Below are 19,933 nucleotides of genomic sequence, written 5' to 3'. Positions count from 1 at the left end.
TATATTCCCCAATTCTCAGAGATGCATAGCACGCAGAGTTTGAGCAGTTGCGCCAAGGTTCTATGATCATGTCAGAGTATACGGTCTGGTTCAGTGATTTGGCTAGACATGCACCAGTCTCAGTTGCTACTATTAGAGAGCGGGTCCATCAATTTATCGAGGGGCTCAACCCAGCATCAGATTTAGTATGGCCCGAGAGTTGGAGATGGACATTGCATACCAACAGGTAGTGGGTATTTCTAGGAGATTGGAGGGTATGCTGACTCGGGAAAGAGAAGAGAGAGAGGCCAAGAGGTCTCGAGAGTCTGGCACTTATAGCGGTACTCGTGCCCCAGCTGCAGCTTGTCAGGGTAGGGGCTATGTGAGTCGCCCTTTTCATTCAGCATTTCTAGCCGCCAGTGGTATTCCGGCCACTCCTAGGCCTCAAACTCCCTATTAGGTACCACAATTGTCTAGTGCACCTCATGCACGGGGTGCTTTCAGCGGTCAGTCCAGCCGACCTAGCCCGATCCAGTCACAGCATCCACATCCTCCGAGAGCTTGTTTTGAGTATGGTGACACTCGGCATATGATAAGGGATTGTCCCAGACTTAGGAGGGGTGCACCTCGGAGGTAGAGGTAAGTGCCATTTTACTATCGAAACTGGAGGAAGGCGAAACATTATTGGTTTACTTAGTAGTCTCAGAGGTAGCAGTAAGTGTCATTTTAGCCCGTGAGGATGAAGGTACGCAATATCCTACTTATTACGTTAGTAAAATTCTAACTGGAGCAAAAACTCGCTACCCATAGCTAGAAAAAGTAGTCTTAGCCCTTGTAGTCGCTGCTCGAAAGCTAATGCCTTATTTCCAATGTCACCTAATAGCTGTGGTGAACACTTTTCCCCTGCGAAATATACTTCATACGCCTGAATTATTAGGTAGTCTGGCCAAATGGGCTGTCAAAGTGAGCGATTTTGACATAGAATACAAACCTAGAACTGCAATCAAGTCACAGATTTTGGCTCACTTTGTGGCCAATTTCAGTCCTGGATTTTTACCTCTAGATACCAAAGAAGCAGTAATGGTTTAGGAATCGACATCAGGAGTTTTTACCATGTTCACAAACGAAGCTTCCAATGTGAAAGGGTCCAGGCTTGGCATAGTAGTAAGAACGTCTTCGGGAGAAACCCTTAGGCAGGCCATAAGAACTGTTCCTTTGACTAACAATGAAGCATAGTATGAAGCTTTGATTGCAGGGCTCGAATTGGCCCAGGGACTGGACTCCGAGGTCATAGAAATCAAATGTGATTCCCAGTTTGTAGTAAATCAGGTCTACGGGATCTACGAAGCCAAGGAGGAGTGCATGCAACAATATGTAATGAAGGTTCAAGCTCTACTCGCTCGGTTCTGGGAGTGGTCAATCAAGCATATCCCGAGGGAAGAAAATACAGGAGCGGATGCATTATCTAACCTTGGCTCATCTACAGAAATGAAAGAATCGGACTTCAGTACAGTCGTACAGCTTATGCACTCAGTATTGGACGCATATAGCTATTACGAGGTAAACGCGACCAATTTGGTCTGGGACTGGAGAAACAAAATTATTGACTATCTCGAACACAGGAAACTACTTGAGGATCCTAAGGCATCTCGGGTGCTAGGCACTAAGGCAGCGAGATATAGTTTCAAAGGAGGTCAACTATACAGAAAATCTTTCCAAGGTCCATTAGCCAGATGTTTGGGAGCTTCCAAAGATAACTATGTTATGCGAGAAGTCCATGAAAGGATCTACAGAAACCACTCGGGCGTAGATTCTTTGGTGCTGAAGTTAATTAGGGCAGGATACTACTGGGCCTGGATGGAACAAAATGCCAAAAATTATGTTCAAAAATGTGATAAACGTCAATGCTATGCACCATTGGTACATCAATTGGCAGAGCCACTACATTCAGTTTTGTCACCATGGCTATTCATGAAGTGGGGAATAGATATCGTCGGACCACCGGCCCCCTGTAAGGTAAAATTTCTTTTGATTTTAATTGTCTATTTTTCTAAGTGGGTTGAAGCATGTCCTTATCAGAAGATCGACGAACGTGAAGTGGTAGATTTCTTATGGGAGAACATTATTTGCATATTTAGGATACCAAAAGAGATAGCCTGTGACAACGGACCACAATTTATAGGTGCAAAGGTCACGAAGTTCCTCGAAGTCTTGAAAATCAAGAGGATCACATCATCGCCCTAGCATCCGAGCGCAAACGGCCAAGAAGAATCAACAAACAAGGTGATTATAAAAAATCTCAACAAGAAATTGGAAGCAGCTAAAGGAAAATGGCCCAGAGCTTTCGGGTGTACTATGGGCATACCGAACAACAGCCAAATCGAGCACGGGGGAGACTCCTTTTACTCTTGTGTACGGGGAAGAAACCTTGATTCCAGTGGAAGTAGGTGAACCTACCATGAGGTATTTCCGGTCAAATGAAGAAGCAAACAGTGAAGCAATGTTAGTCAATTTGGAGTTGCTCGATGAATGCAGGAACTTGGCGCATATAAGGATGGCAGCCCAAAAACAGAGAATAGAGAGATATTATAATATAAGAGCCAACCTCCGTTATTTCAAAGTAGGAGACTTGGTTTAAGTAAAGTAACTCAGAACACTCGGGAACTCAATGCGGGGAAGCTAGATCCAACATAGGAAGTCCCCCACCGGGTTTCAGCAGTCACCGAGAAAGGGTCATACGAGTTGGAGAATCAAGATGGAAAAACGTTTCCAAGAAAATGGAACATGGCATGCCTCAAGAGATACTACTAGGGATAAACATCACCTATACTGAAAGTATGTGTTGCACTCTTTTTCCCTCATGACTGCCACTTTGATTGGAATACGAAACTCGGAGACATAGTTGTATCATCGGGATCGGGGATTGCGCGGCCAGCCCCGTAGAAACAAGTTGTACAAGTTAGCCATAAGAAATAGAAATTTCTTTTTAGCACAACGGATGCTTATGTACTTTTGAAAATGGAAGGATAAAGTAAAGTCCTTTTATTTCTACCTTGTTTCTTATTTGTACGATGAATTGATTTTATCATTTTAAAGTTAAACAAGTACTTCAAATGTTAGTGATGTAATGAACAGGAGACGTCCTCTTTAAGAGCAACGTAAATATAAGAAGGACCTCTTTTATGAAAACCCTCACGTTAAATGGTTGATTTCGGAAGAACTTATGCTCGGAATCCAAATGCTTTCGGGGGGAAATATACCTAAAGCTTTGCACGATTAGGCGCGAACACTAAAACTTTGCAAACACTAAAACGGAAAAAGACACACAAAGCAAAATTGCACAAATACTTAAACGAAAAGTATGCAGGGACTTGCATAAATACTCAAATAGAAATTATGCAAAGAGAAAAATTCATACAATATTTAAGCAAAAAAGTGCTTATATTCGCAGCAAAAGAAGCACAGCTACAAAAATACGAAAAAGAAAAAGAAAACAAAAATTAAGCTACTGCATCTCTGGGACCCGGAGGAAGAGAAACATCTATGCCCCAGGTCGTTTTATAACAAAAAACCCGATTTTGTATAGCCACGCCGCGTGGGGCGCCACATGGGGCACCGCGGTTGTGAAAAAAATGCTTAGAAAATGTTTTTGGATGCTCTATGTACTTCTCCACAGGTGCGCCGCATGGGGCACCGCATGGGGAGCCGCGGTACTGAAAAATTCTGCGCTGCTTTTGGTAATTTGGTCATAACTTCTGGTATGAGTGCTCGAATAATAAATGGTTTGAAGCTTTGGAAACTAGACTCAAAGACCTTTCATTTGATAGGTTTTTCATTGCACAAAACCTTATATAAATAGAGATATACTTATCCAAAGTGAGGTCTTGTGCGTACTCATTTACAACATTAGTCTATTTGGTAATTATCCAACTTGTCTTAGACTTAGGCTTCTCCTTAGACCCCAAATCAATTATAATAAGACTTATGCACTTATTACCATATCTAAATGATATCCATAATATCATTAATCCTCATTTGCATGCAAGATAAAATAATTAGCCTACCTTGGCACCACGAAATCTTAAATTACTAAGCAAAATTTTCTGGGGCTTTATATTCTCCCCCGCTTAAGATCATTCATCCTCGAATGAGGATCAAGGTTCATTCATTAGCCATCCTTATGTAACTTCTGATTTTTCACATCATGAAATATATCAACAGCCCCGAATTTGGCTAACTCCTTAATTTTTCGAAAATTTCGCCAGAGTTTCCTTTGTAACTAGGACTATCTACCTGTCAGAGGGCCCCAGATACATATCCTAACAGTATATACATGTTCCATAGACATAACATAACTTGTACAACACCAACCATGGCCACATAGGCAACATATATAACCAAAATGGAATAGTTTAACATAGATCAAATCAAAAGATAAGAGTTCATAGGAACCAAATGCATGAAAGCTATTACATAACTATTCAAACAAATGTGGGTACTTCTTTATCATTTCTTCCTCGGCTTCCCAAGTGGCTTCCTCAACCTGCCAAATCCGCCATAACACTTTTACAAAGGCAATTTCCTTATTTCTCAATTTCCGGACTTGCCTATCAAGAATGGAAACTGGAATTTCTTCATAAGATAGTTCTTCATTAACCTCTACAGCTTCAATTGGTACAATAGAGGACGAATTTCCCACTACCTTCTTCAACATAGACACATGGAAGACCGAATGTACCAACGACATCTCAGGTGGCAGCTCGAGTTTGTATGCCTCCTGACCAATCCTCTGAATGATTCTATACGGTCCGACATACCTCGGACTTAATTACCCTTTCTTCCCAAATCGCATGATGCCCTTCATGGTGGAAACCTTCAAAAATACCCAATCATCTTCTTTGAACTCCAAATCTCTGCGATGAATGTTCGAATAAGACTTTTGGTGACTCTGAGCAGTTTTCAACCTCTCCTTAAAAATCTTGACTTTCTCCATGGCCTGATGCATGAGGTCAGGCCCTATCAATTCTGCTTCTCCAACCTTGAAACACCCAATGGGAGACCTGCATCTCCTACCATACAGTGCCTCGAATGGTGCCATCTGGATACTAGCATGGAAGCTGTTGTTGTAAGCAAATTCTTTGAGTGGCAAATGGTCATCCCAACTACCCTTGAAATCAATAGTACAAGCATGCAACATGTCTTCAAGCGTCTGAATAGTCCGCTCTGCTTTCCCATCGGTTTATGGATGAAAAGTTGTGCTAAGGTTTACATGCGTACCCAAACCTTGCTGAAATTTCTTCCAAAGGTTGGCTGTGAACTGAGCCCCTTGATCTGAAATAATTGAGACTGGAGTGCCATGCAACCTGACTATTTCTTTGATATACAACTGAGCATATTGTTCCGTTGTGTCGGTAGATTTAACTGGCAAGAAGTGCACTGATTTTGTGAGTCGGTCAACGATTACCCAAATTGAGTCGAACCTGCGTGGAGTGCGCGAAAGCCCTACTACAAAATCCATATTGATCATCTCCCATTTCCACATTGGAATTTCTATGCTTTGAGTCAATCCATCGGGCCTTTGATGTTCGGCCTTCACTTGTTGACAATTAGGACATTTTGTTACAAAATCCGCCACATCCCTCTTCATGTTGTTCCACCAATAAATTTCCTTGAGATCATGATACATTTTTGTAGAACTGGGGTGCACGGAATATTGGATGTGTGAGCTTCTGCCATGATCCTTTCCCGAAGACCGTCAATATCAGGAACACATAGGCGGTCTTGGTACCGTAGAGTACCATCATTCATGCCAAAGGAAAAAGCTGTGGTATTGTGTTTGTGAATACCCTCTTTCAATTGTTCTAACAATGGATCGTTGAATTGCTTTTCCTTCACCTCCGCTACAAGCGATGATTCGGCCCTATTCTGTATAATTACCCCTCCTTCACTAGAGTCCGCAAGGAGAACTCCCAAACTGGCCAACTGGTAAACCTCCCTGGCTAACGGCCTCTGATATGCACCTAAATGAGCCAAACTCCCCATAGATTTTCGACTAAGTGCATCTGCCACGACATTAGCCTTTCTCGGGTGATAGAGAATCTCAATATCATAGTCCTTGTGTTGCCATCCTCTCTGTCTTAGATTCAACTCCTTTTGTTTAAAAAAAATATTGAAGGCTCTTTTAGTTCATAAATACATCAACGTGGACCCCATACACATAATATCACCGAATCTTTATACAAAACTACCGCTGTAAGTTCTAAGTCATGTGTCGAATAGTTCCTTTCATGATTCTTGGGTTGCCTTGAAGCATAAGTGATCACCTGGCCATGTTGCATCAATAGTGGACCATCTATATCACATTTCTCTTACATATGACCTCCTAGGATTTGAGTTCTTCAATAATTTTCTTGATATAGTTACAATCTTATGTGAGTACTTGCAACTTACTCTTCCAAATTCTCAACAAAGACGTTACTGGATGAGTTTTCTTATAGGACCCTCTATTTCAAAGGAACACATCTTCTAGCCTACGCACACACATTAATATCATCAACATGCATGACATTACATCAAATGTAATGTAACATTGTGGTCAGACCTTTCCAAGTCAACCTCTTTCCTCCTTGTATGCCTTATAGGATTTAAGAAACCACTCCACTTCCTTTGTGAACATTCTCATGATCCCTCCATACTGTTAAACACTTCCCAAAACACGTATCAACAACCTTAGTACACATTCAACTCAGAAAGAGTACTTGCCCGAACAATAACTTGAAATCTTCCTAAATTCTTCAACAAAAACTTCTTGTTTTCTTTCTAAGTGTAAGAATTACTCCATCCTCAATAAGTAATTCACCTTATTCCGAATATTGTAGCTACCAATAGTGTTTTTTGGTATTGTGGCTTAAGAATTATCATGTTAAACATGTTTGATTCGTAACAAGAGTTCATCCTCTCTCATTACATTTCAACATTTCCCTTTGTTCTTTGGGTAGATTGTGTTGTTTTGCCTTTTTTATTCTCCCTTTCGGTCTAGCCAATACATTAGTACTATCTTTTCTTTGTGATTGGGACATTCATTACCATTCCATTTTGCTATAATACATAGTAGATAGCCTTATTGTGCCACGCACTTGTCTGCACCCCATGGACTCATGGTATCATTGTGTCTGGTTTGTTGAGTTTATCACGCCACTATTTCACCACCAGTAGTCTCATTTTTCATTGTAATATGTAGACATGAACTCCCTCTAAATATTTTAGTTGATATTCAGTGTTACCCAAGTTGGCAACATTACGGTTAGTCCTTTATACCTTCTATTAACACTTGTGCTCCAGGCGAGTCCACCATTCTGATATGAACTATTTTGCGATAACCATGGACATCTCAATTTATAGATTTTCTTCTTATTTCTTCTTGCCTCATTATTCCTAGCTAGTGAATTGCCACACACTCTTCCACATGTTACGTGGTCTTTTTCCTTAATTTTTTTTTTAATCCGCTCACCTCTTAGCTCTTGTTAGGATATTCGTGGGAAAGTGTGTTCACCGTCATATCACTTAACACTTATTTGCTTGTAAGATTCTTTAGAGGCTCTCCATCAAGCCCAAATACCCTCTTGGGTTGTTATAGCATCACATTTATTTCTCCCACTCGTTTCGCCTTTCTTAACGCCTTGGTACTTTGGTTAAATCACAGATCTATGATTAACCCATTCTAAAATCTCGCAACCTTCCATATTTGGCCTATAGTACTTCCTTAGGCTCCATTGTTCCTAACCCTCTAACAAGTATAAAATCCCTTTACAAACATACTCTTAGTTTCTAGGATCGTTGACCCTATCATTCACATTGCCATGTATGAAAAATTTAACTTCCTTAACTTTCCATTTTTTTGGGGAGTACTAGTGGTCTATCATTAGCATATCCGTTCAGATAATCACATTATCCATTATCACCTTTCTAGACTATGCATGTCTTCAACAAAATATTCAAACATCATAGCTACATGGTCTTACTCTTGTTTCATTGTATTTAAGTGGCCTTACTATGGCCCTTTCTCCCCCACTTAGGGAGAATGCCTCGGATTTTGACACAAGTCTTGAATTTAGCAACTTCATGGACATATATTTCATATCTCTATCCCTCACATATATGTTCGACTATTAGGGAGATTGAAGTCAGCATTGTATTAACTTCATAAGTTCTCTACTCTTATTCAGCCACACGAACTTGGGATTCCAATTCCTCATGTCAATATCATTTAGGAGTGTAACACAACTTCATACACTTATGGGATTCTTATAACATTCATAGCATAAGGGTCTTCTCATTATGTGTTCAATTGACTCTCATTTCATGACATCCTATCTCCCGTGAGAGACCTACATGTTTGCATTACTCTCCTGGTCATGCCTTACATATATCACATACTTATATAACAAATTTTTCTTTTACACCTTAGGATCATATACATGCTTCCCACACTATCAACAGGTGACATATAAGCTCGCGTCTCATTTATCAAGTCAATGTCTCTTTGGAGGTGGGTGATCAATTTAAACATTTTTCTCATATAAAGTATGCTTTTGGTACTATGTACGTATCTCATACATCCGTACAATTTGTTCAACATGATACACGTGCAATCTCATTAATATTCAGGCCTTTCCCATTGGTCATTCCACATGACAACATTACCTGAAATAGATGAAAGAGCGTTTAAACTTATCTCGAATCTCAACGCATGAGTTAGAAGACAATCTTATAGTCAAGCTTTATCGCAAGATCTGGAGTGTTGAAGAAGGGTAACATTCCTAAACGTCCATGTAGCCTCCAAATTATAGATGTGGTCAACAACACACCGATAAGAAGGACTCTACTAGACACGGCTCCGAGATATCCTAGGACAATTTAAAACCCTAGGCTCTAATACCAAGTTTTTCACGCCCCAGCTTCGGGAGGCGCAACCGGCGCTCAATCGAGTGAACCCAACTGAGCAAGCCTTATCAACCGCTATCAACCCAACTCGATAGGCATAAGGAAGTCGTGCTTACCTTTATTTAAAATAGGAAAGATAGTACATTCAACATATTAGTTCATTTTATATCACAACATTTAAAACGTGGTTAAACTTCCAAGGTTCCATACAAGTTATAGTGTAGAAGAAAGCAAGAGTACAAGGTTACAACATGGTCCATTGACCTATCCAATACCCATACATAACCCACACAAACGTCTACGGAGCCTCTAAGAATACAAAAGATGTGATAATAATGCCGGCAACAAGGCCCCGGCTATACCTCAAAAGTGAAAGTCCAAAATAAGAAGATGTACAATATAACCCCTTGAAAGAGAAAGGGGCTCACCAAGACTTTGAGAAGAAGGTACTCCGCTATGCGCGATCGGCACTATCCGCAATGGAGCCACCTACATTCATAAAAAAAATGTAGCGCCCCCGGCAAAAGGGACGTTAGTGCCATCGAATAGCACTAGTATGTATAACTAAACACCATTTTACTAGAAAGAAATATCAAGCAAGTACAAGTAAATCACATGAGTAAATCAAATATGCAATTCATTCAATCTTTCATATAATTTCCAAAACTTAGTTTGGGGCATTTCTTTCATATCTTCATCACTGTTCTCAATACCACCACTATCTTGAGCGGAGTCCGATCACGACCCGACCGGCTAGGTTGCCTTATTGGAGGCATATATATCAATCACTATTTCATTTCCCTTATCCATAATTCAATATCAGCACATTACCACCATGTGTGCGGAATGGTGTCCGATCACGACCCGATCGGCTAGGCCGCCTTATCTAGGCGTTGTTCCTTTCTCATTAGTCATCACATCTGAATCTTTATTTCATATATATATCATATCAATTCCTTGGCACTCAGGGCCACCATTATCACATCGTTTTCCATGTTCAGTATTCATCTTGCAGGTTGTGATCATAGGCATATACAAAAGTAATTCAAGTTGCAGTACAGGTAAGTGGGCACATAGCTAGCATGAATAATTCTCAATTTCTATCTTAGCTTATAGCCTAAGCATTTCAACACATAATTGTATTCTTCATATTTCTCTAATTATCAAGAATGGTACATTACTCACATTGAGGCGCATCCTTAACGTATATGTGTAGCTAATTGCAAATCAATTAATGCGCAATAACAATCAATACATTAACCAATTCAAATCTTACCTGACTTTCGTAAACGCCAACGGAGCTCAATTTCTAATAAAAAGGGGTTTTAGCCATACATACCTCAAAGAGTTTTTCCTTAAGTTACTACAACGTTCCGGAAATTCTAGAAATGTCCATCTACTTCGAGACATAACAAAATTGAACACAAATTAGGAAGATATTCATAATTCTAGCTCATTTAAGCATTTTATCAAACATCATATGAGCGCTAAAACTTTATGGTCCTTTTATAAAGGATTTCATCAACCCACAACCTATACTTTTCCATTCTAGCTCAACCATGTTCCTACACCTTTTGACAACACGTGCAACCAAGATAACAACTCCAATACCCACAAACTTTCTTGATAAATACCCGTCTTTAGCTAAAATTCAAAATTAAGGGTTAGGGTATAGAATCTTACCTCAAGGATGAAGACATAGTGTGGTTTTCCTTGTTAATCCTTCAAGATTTGAGCAAGATTTGTAGAAGAATTGATGAGGAACACTTTCCCATTCTAGGGCATTCTCTATCTCTAAAAGTATCTGATTTTTGCTCAAGAAATGGTCCCTTCCATCTATTTGACGAAATGAGGTCGTTTTATAACAAAAAACCCGATTTTGTATAGCCACGCCGCGTGGGGAGCCACATGGGGCACCGCGGTTGTGAAAAAAGTGCTTAGAAAACGTTTTTGGATGCTCTCTGTACCTCCCCAAAGGCGCATCGCATGGGGCGCCGCGGTACTGAAAAATTCTGCGCTGCTTTTTGTAATTTGGTCATAACTTCTGGTATGAGTGTCCGAATGACGAATGGTTTAAAGCGTTGGAAACTAGACTCAAAGATATTTCATTTGATAGGTTGTGCATCACACAAAACTTTATATAAATAGAGATATACTTGTCCAAAGTGAGGTCTTGTGCGTACTCATTTACAACATTAGTCTATTTGGTAATTTTCCAATTTGTCTTAGACTTAGGCTTCTCCTTAGACCCCAAATCAGTTATAATAAAACTTATGCACTTATTACCATATCCAAATGATATCCATAATATCATTAATCCTCATTTGCACGCAAGATAAAATAATTAGCCTACCTTGGCACCACGAAATCTTAAATTACTAAGCAAAATTTTCTGGGGCTTTACATTCTCCCCCGCTTAAGATCATTCGTCCTCGAATGAGGATCAAGGTTCATTCATTAGCCATCCTTATGTAACTTCTGCTTTTTCACATCATGAAATATATCAACAGCCCCGAATTTGGCTAACTCTTTAAATTTTCGAAAATTTCGCCAGAGTTTGCTTTGTAACTAGGACTATCTACCTGTCAGAGGGCCCCAGATACATATCCTAACAGCATATACATGTTCCATAGACATAAAATAACTTGTACAACACCAACCATGGCCGCATAGGCAACATATATAACCAAAATGGAATAGTTTAACATAGATCAAATCAAAAGATAAGAGTTCATAGGAACCAAATGCATGAAAGCTATTACATAACTATTCAAACAAATGTGGGTACTTCTTTCTCATTTCTTCTTCGGCTTCCCAAGTGGCTTCCTCAACCTGCCGGTTCCGCCATAACACTTTTACAGAGGCAATTTCCTTATTTCTCAATTTCCGGACTTGCCTATCAAGAATGGAAACTGGAATTTCTTCATAAGATAGTTCTTCATTAACCTCAACAGCTTCAATTGGTACAATAGCGGACGAATTTCCCACTACCTTCTTCAACATAGACACATGGAAGACCGAATGTACCAACGACATCTCGGGTGGCAGCTCGAGTTTGTATGCCTCCTGACCAATCCTCTGAATGATTCTATACGGTCCGACATACCTCGGACTTAATTACCCTTTCTTCCAAAATCGCATGATGCCCTTCATGGGGAAACCTTCAAAAATACCCAATAATCTTCTTTGAACTCCAAATCTCTGCGATGAATGTTCGAATAAGACTTTTAGCGACTCTGAGCAGTTTTCAACCTCTCCTTAAAAATCTTGACTTTCTCCATGGCCTGATGCATGAGGTCCGGCCCTATCAATTCTGCTTCTCCAACCTTGAAACACCTAATGGGAGACCTGCATCTCCTACCATACAGTGCCTCGAATGGTGCCATCTGGATACTAGCATGGAAGTTGTTGTTGTAGCAAATTCTTTGAGTGGCAAATGGTCATCCCAACTACCCTTGAAATCAATAGTACAAGCACGCAACATGTCTTCAAGCGTCTAAATAGTCCGCTCTGCTTGCCCATCGATTTATGGATGAAAAGTTGTGCTAAGGTTTACATGCGTACCCAAACCTTGCTAAAATTTCTTCCAAAAGTTGGCCGTGAACTGAGCCCCTTGATCTGAAATGATTGAGACTGGAGTGTCATGCAACCTGACTATTTCTTTGATATACAACTGAGCATACTATTCCGCTGTGTCGGTAGATTTAATTGGCAATAAGTACGATAATTTTGTGAATCAGTCAATGATCACCCAAATTGAGTCGAACCTGCGCGGAGTGCACGGAAGCCCTACTACAAAATCCATATTGATCATCTCCCATTTCCACATAGGAATTTCTATGCTTTGAGTCAATCCACCGGGCCTTTGATGTTCGGCCTTCACTTGTTGACAATTTGGACATTTTGCTACAAAATCCGCCACATCCTTCTTCATGTTGTTCCACTAATAAATTTCCTTGAGATCATGATACATTTTTGTAGAACTGGGGTGCACGGAATAACTGGATGTGTGAGCTTCTGCCATGATCCTTTCCCGAAGACCGTTGATATCAGGAACACATAGGCGGTCTTGGTACCGTAGAGTACCATCATTTATGCCAAAGGAAAAAGCTGTGGTATTGTGTTTGTGAATCCCCTCTTTCAATTGTGCTAACAATGGATCATTGAATTGCTTTTCCTTCACCTCCGCTACAAGCGATGATTCGGCCCTATTCTGTATAATTACCCCTCTTTCACTAGAGTCCGCAAGGCGAACTCCCAAACTGGCCAACTGGTAAACCTCTCTGGCTAACAGCCTCTGATATGCGCCCAAATAAGCCAAACTCCCCAAAGATTTTCGACTAAGTGCATCTACCACGACATTAGCCTTTCTCAGGTGATAGAGAATCTCAATATCATAGTCCTTGTGTTGACATCCTCTCTGTCTTAGATTTAACTCCTTTTGTTTAAAAAAAAATATTGAAGGCTCTTTTAGTTCATAAATACATCAACGTGGACCCCATACACATAATGTCACCGAATCTTTATACAAAACTACCGCCGCAAGTTCTAAGTCATGTGTCGAATAGTTCCTTTCATGATTCTTGGGTTGCCTTGAAGCATAAGCGATCACCTGGCCATGTTGCATCAATAGTGGACCATCTATGTCACATTTCTCCTACATATGACCTCCTAGGATTTGAGTTCTTCAATAATTTTCTTGATATGGTTACAATCTTATGTGAGTACTTGCAACTTGCTCTTCCAAATTCTCAACAAAGACATTACTGGATGAGTTTTCTTATAGAACCCTCTATTTCAAAGGAATACATCTTCTAGCCTAAGCACACACCTTAATATCATCAACATGCACGACATTACATCAAATGTAATGTAACATTGTGGTCAGACCTTTCCTAGTCAACCTCTTTCCTCCTTGTGTGCCTTATAGGATTTAAGAAACCACTCCACTTCCTTTGTGAACATTCTCATGATCCCTCCATACTGTTAAACACTTCCCAAAACACGTATCAACAACCTTAGTACACATTCAACTCAGAAAGAGCACTGGCCCGAACAATAACTTGAAATCTTCCTAAATTTTTCAACAAAAACTTCTTGTTTTCCTTCTAAGTGTAAGAATTACTCCATCCTCAATAAGTAATTCACCTTATTCAAAATATTGTAGCTACCAATAGTGTTTTTTGGTATTGTGGCTTAAGAGCTATCATGTTAAACATGTTTGATTCGTAACAAGTGCTCATCCTCTCTCACTACATTTCAACATTTCCCTTTGTTCTTTGGGTAGATTGTGTTGTTTTGCCTTTTTTATTCTCCCTTTCGGTCTAGCCAATACATTAGTACTATCTTTTCTTTGTGATTGGGACATTCATTCTCATTCCATTTTGATATAATACATAGTAGATAGCCTTATTGTGCCACGCACTTGTCTGCACCCCATGGACTTATGGTATCATTGTGTCTAGTTTGTTGAGTTTATCACGCCACTATTTCACCACCAGTAGTCTCACTTTCCATTGTAATATGTAGACATGAACTCCCTCTAAATATTTTAGTTGATATTCAGTGTTACCCAAGTTGGCAACATTACGGTTAGTCCTTTATACCTTCTATTAACACTTGTGCTCCAGGCGAGTCCACCATTCTGATATGAACTATTTTGCGATAACCATGGACATCTCAATTTATAGATTTTCTTCTTATTTCTTCTCGCCTCATTATTCCTAGCTAGTGAATTGCCACACACTCTTCCACATGTTACGTGGTCTTTTTCCTTAATATTTTTTTAACCCGCTCACCTCTTAGCTCTTGTTAGGATATTCGTGGGAAAGTGTGTTCATCGTCATATCACTTAACACATCGTTGCTTGTAAGATTCTTTAGAGGCTCTCCATCAAGCCCAAATACCCTCTTGGGTTGTTATAGCATCACATTTATTTCTCCCACTCGTTTCGCCTTTCTTAACGCCTTGGTACTTTGGTTAAATCACAGATCTATGATTAACCCATTCTAAAATCTCGCAACCTTCCATATTTGGCCTATAGTACTTCCTTAGGTTCCATTGTTCCTAACCCTCTAACAAGTATAAAATCCCCTTACAAACATACTCTTAGTTTCTAGGATCGTTGTCCCTATCATTCACATTGCCATGTATGAAGAATTTACCTTCCTTAACCTTCCATTTTTTTTGGGGGGGGGTACTAGTGGTCTATCATTAGCATATCCGTTCAGATAATCACGTTATCCATTATCACTTTTCTAGACTACGCATGTCTTCAACAAAATATTCAAACATCATAGCTACATGGTCTTACTCTTGTTTCATTGTATTGAAGTGGCCTTACTATGGCCCTTCCTCCCCCACTTAGGGTGAATGCCCCGGATTTTGACACAAGTCTTGAATTTAGCAACTTCATGGACATATGTTTCATATCTCTATCCCTCACATATATGTTCGACTATTAGGGAGATTGAAGTCAGCATTGTATTAACCTCATAAGTTCTCTACTCTTATTCAGCCACACGGACTTGGGATTCCAATTCCTCATGTCAATATCCTTTAGGAGTGTAACACAACTTCATACACTTATGGGATTCTTATAACATTCATAGCATAAGGGTCTTCTCATTGTGTGTTCAATTGACTCTCATTTCATGACATCCTATCTCCCGTGAGAGACCTACATGTTTGCATTACTCTCCTGGTCATGCCTTACATATATCACATGCTTATATAACAAATTTTTCTTTTACACCTTAGGATCATATACATGCTTCCCACACTATCAATAGGTGCCATATAAGCTCGCGTCTCATTTATCAAGTCAATGTCTCTTTGGAGGTGGGTGATCAATTTAAACATTTTTCTCATATAAAGTATGCTTCTGGTACTATGTACGTATCTCATATATCCGTACAATTTGTTCAACATGATACACGTGCCATCTCATTAATATTCAGGCCTTTCCCATTGGTCATTCCATATGACAACATTACTTGAAATAGGCGAAAGAGCGTTTAAACTTATCTCGAATCTCAACGCACAAATTAGAAGACAATCTTATAGTCAAGCTTTATCGCACGATCTGGAGTGTTGAAGAAGGGTAACATTCCTAAAAGTCCATGTAGCCTCCAAATTATAGATGTGGTCGACAACACACCGATAAGAAGGACTCTACTAGACACGGCTCCGAGACATCCTAGGACAATTTAAAACCCTAGGCTCTAATACCAAGTTTGCCATACCCCAACTTCAGGAGGCGCGACCGGCGCTCAATCGAGTGAACCCAACTGAGCAAGCCTTATCAACCGCTGTCAACCCAACTCGATAGGAATAAGGAAGTTGTGCTTACCTTTATTTAAACTAGGAAAGATAGTACATTCAACATCTTAGTTCATTTTATATCACAACATTTAAAACGTGGTTAAACTTCCAAGGTTCCATACAAGTTATAGTGTAGAAGAAAGCAAGAGTACAAGGTTACAACATGGTCCATTGACCTATCCAATACCCATACATAACCCACACAAACGTCTACGGAGCCTCTAAGAATACAAAAGATGTGATAACAATGCCGGCAACAAGGCCCCGGCTATACCTCAAAAGTGAAAGTCCAAAATAAGAAGATGTACAATATAACCCCTTGAAAGAGAAAGGGGATCACCAAGACTTTGAGAAGAAGGTACTCTGCTATGCGCGATCGGCACTATCCGCAATGGAGCCACCTACATTCATAAAAAAAATGTAGTGCCCCCGACAAAAGGGACGTTAGTGCCATCGAATAGCACTAGTATGTATAACTAAACACCATTTTACTAGAAAGAACTATGAAGCAAGTACAAGTAAATCACATGAGTAAATCAAATATGCAATTCATTCAATCTTTCATATAATTTCCAAAACTTAGTTTGGGGCATTTCTTTCATATCTTCATCATTGTTCTCAATACCACCGCTATCTTGAGTGGAGTCCGATCACGACCCGACCGGCTAGGTTACCTCATTGGAGGCATATATCTCAATCACTATTTCATTTCCCTTATCCGGAATTTAATATCAGCACATTACCACCATGTGTGTGGCATGGTGTCCGATCACGACCCGATCGGCTAGGCCGCCTTATCTAGGTGTTGTTCCTTTCTCATTAGTCATCACATCTGAATCTTTATTTCATATATATATCATATCAATTCCTTGGCACTCATGCCACCATTATCACATCATTTTCCATTTTCAGTATTCATCTTGCAGGTTGTGATCATAGGCATATACAAAAGTAATTCAAGTTGCAGTACAGGTAAATGGGCACATAGCTAGCATGAATAATTCTCAGTTTCTATCTTGGCTTATAGCCTAAGCATTTCAACACATAATTGTATTATTCATACTTCTTTAATTATCAAGAATGGTACATTACTCACATTGAGGCACATCCTTCACGTATATGTGTAGCTAATTGCATATCAATTAATGCGCAATAACAATCAATACATTAACCAATTCAAATCTTACCACACTTTCGTAAATGCCAACGGAGCTCAATTTCTAATAAAAGGGGGTTTTAGCCATACATACCTCAAAGAGCTTTTCCTTAAGTTACTACAACGATCCGGAAATTCTAGCAATGTCCATCTACTTCGAGACATAACAAAATTGAACACAAATTAGGAAGATATTCATAATTCTAGCTCATTTGAGCATTTTATCAAACACCATATGAGCGTTAAATCTTTATGGTCCTTTTATAGTGGATTTCATCAACCCACAACCCATACCTTTCCATTTCTAGCTCAACCATATTCCTACACCTTTTGATAACACATGCAACCAAGATAACAACTCCAATACCCACAAACTTTCTTGATAAATACCCGCCTTTAGCTAAAATTCGAAATTAAGGGTTAGGGTATAGAATCTTACCTCAAGGATGAAGACCTAGTGTGGTTCCTTGTTAATCCTTCAAGATTTGAGCAAGAGTTTTAGAAGAATTGATGAGGAATACTTTCCCACTCTAGGGCATTCTCTCTCTCTAAAAGTATCTGATTTTTGCTCAAGAAATGGTCCCTTCCATCTGCTTGACGAAATGAGGTCATTTTATAACAAAAAACCCGATTTTGTATAGCCGCGCTGCGTGGGGCGCCGCATAGGGCGTTGCGGTAGTGAAAAATTTTGTGCTACTTTTGGTAATTTGGTCATAACTTCTGGTATGAGTGTCCGAATGACGAATGGTTTGAAGCGTTGGAAACTAGACTCAAAGATCTTTCATTTGATAGGTTGTGAATCGCACAAAACCTTATATAAATAAAGATATACTTGTCCAAAGTGAGGTCTTGTGCGTACTCATTTACAACATTAGTCTATTTGGTAATTTTCCAACTTGTCTTAGACTTAGGCTTCTCCTTAGACCCCAAATCAATTATAATAAAACTTATACACTTATTACCATATCCAAATGATATCCATAATATCATTAATCCTCATTTGCACGCACGATAAAATAATTAGCCTACCTTGGCATCACGAAATTTTAAATTACTAAGCAAAATGTTCTGGTACTTTACAATATCATACTCCCCCCAGAGGGTCGAGGCATCATCCTTGATTGGTGTAACTAACTCAACAGATTGAGCATTCCGTTGAGTTGAGGAAGGTCGTCGTCTTCTATGTAGAGAATCCCCCTCCTCATTGGCTTCTCCTTCATCGTCGATCACCATGGTGTCTACCGTCGGCTCGGGCAGGGGACTCATCACCACAACTTTCGGAGATGACTCGGGTGCGGAACTTTTTATCTTTTTATTTTTTCCCCCGGATGCGGAGGAACTCCTTCTTTTTGGTTGCTTGTTCTTCGGTCGGGGATTTCAAGAAGAAGCACTTACACCATAAGCAGGCCTGGAGATACATGTTCGAGTGATAGCTTCCTGCAGTAGCCTCGCTGCATCAGTAGGACTAACCAAAACGTCCTCTTCGGGGAAAACAATTGAGCCCTAGGGTAGACCTGAATTCAGCAAGAGAGAAAGGTTAATCAACTTCCTTACACGAAAAGCAAAGACGAGATGAATCCAATTTACCATGATTTTTGGCCTTCAACCCATATTTAAGGGCCAGTTCTTTCCACGTGCGGGTCTCGGACGTAGTGACATCCTAGATTTTCTGGAATCACTGGTCCAAACCTTCAACCCTGGTGGTACCCACTGAGTTGTTGAAATGGGCTAAATAAGAAGGGTCAATGATGATAAGGGATGATCTTTAATTAAAGAAAAGATAAACGAGGAACTTACGAGTACGGTTCCATAGTTCCGGAAAGGATAAAGCCGTGGCAGGAATAATACCGCTGGTGGCAATTGCAACAAACCGTTCCATCCACCCATAGTCGTTGTCATCATCTATGCTAGATAGCAGAGCATGGTGGCCACGCTTGCTGAAATGCATCATTCCCCCGCAGAATATCTTGGGGGAATAAAGGCTCAGCAATCGAGCTAGGGTTAGCTCCTCTTCCTAGCATAGACGTCGAAGACAAGCGACTGTCCTCCATACAGAAGGACTTACTTGAGCCAAGCATACTTGATAGCGGATGTAGAACTCCACGATGACGGAGTCAATCTCGCTAGTCAAAGAAAACTCCCCCAAAGTAAAGGGATACGTATAGAAATACGTAAAACCCTTCTTGGGTAAGGTTATCCGCTCCGCCAGGTCGGGAGCAATAATGTCTAAATTTTGGCAATGGCAGTCTTCCGTCACAGTAGTAATACTGGAAGGATGGATGGCAGAAGGGTATAAGCTAATGGCCCATGTACGAGGATTAGCAGAAGAAAATTTCTCTTCGAAGTTTTTAGTTGTAACAAGACTTCTAGGGATGATGGAGCTCACCGTAGGAGGAGGAGCCTCATTGACTTTCCTTTATTCTTTGAGGAACTAGGATTTTAGAAGAAGAAGTCATTCTTTATCAGCAAAAATAAGGAACTCAGGAAGAAGGTTAAAGAAAGCTTGAAGACAAAGTGCGAGTTGAGTAAAGA

This window comes from Nicotiana sylvestris, chromosome 7, assembly GCF_000393655.2.
Source record: "Nicotiana sylvestris chromosome 7, ASM39365v2, whole genome shotgun sequence".
Lineage (NCBI taxonomy): Eukaryota > Viridiplantae > Streptophyta > Magnoliopsida > Solanales > Solanaceae > Nicotiana > Nicotiana sylvestris.
This window is presented reverse-complemented; position numbering follows the sequence as displayed.